Source organism: Sinocyclocheilus anshuiensis, unplaced genomic scaffold (assembly GCF_001515605.1).
Source record: "Sinocyclocheilus anshuiensis isolate Anshui unplaced genomic scaffold, SAMN03320099.WGS_v1.1 scaffold1170, whole genome shotgun sequence".
Taxonomy (NCBI): Eukaryota; Metazoa; Chordata; class Actinopteri; order Cypriniformes; family Cyprinidae; genus Sinocyclocheilus; species Sinocyclocheilus anshuiensis.
Genome location: NW_015538055.1, coordinates 150,242 through 150,600, shown reverse-complemented (window position 1 = coordinate 150,600; position 359 = coordinate 150,242). Strand labels below are relative to the sequence as shown.

Here is a 359-nt window from a genome sequence, read left to right as displayed (position 1 = left end):
ATCTATGCTAAGCTGCAGCTAAAAGTGCTACCGCCAGACCCGGAGATCGACTGAATGGATTCGAAAACGGTAATACTCAACTGTTTAACTCTAGTGGTGTTGGAAAATAAGCCTATTTTCAAAAATAGTGGCGTGTTCATTTAAACTTGTTTATTTTAGTAAAAAATTTTAACATTCTAGTGTTCAATATTTCAAATTTTCCAGTTTTTAAAGTAAGTTCACTCAAAAATACAAATTTGCTGAAAATTTTGTCACCCTCAGGCCATCCAGGATGTAGACGAGTTTGTGTCTTCATCTGAACAGAATTGGAGAAATTTAGCATTACATCACTTGCTCACCAATGGATCCTCTGCAGTGAA

At 35.7% G+C, this 359-nt stretch overlaps 1 protein-coding gene across 1 annotated transcript in view; it reads right to left on the bottom strand.

Moving 5' to 3' along the window:
- The window catches only part of LOC107683392 (rap1 GTPase-activating protein 2-like), a 16,275-nt gene that overhangs the window by 2,770 nt on the left and 13,146 nt on the right, over window positions 1-359 (bottom strand). The gene's annotated exons all lie outside the window — the stretch shown is intronic.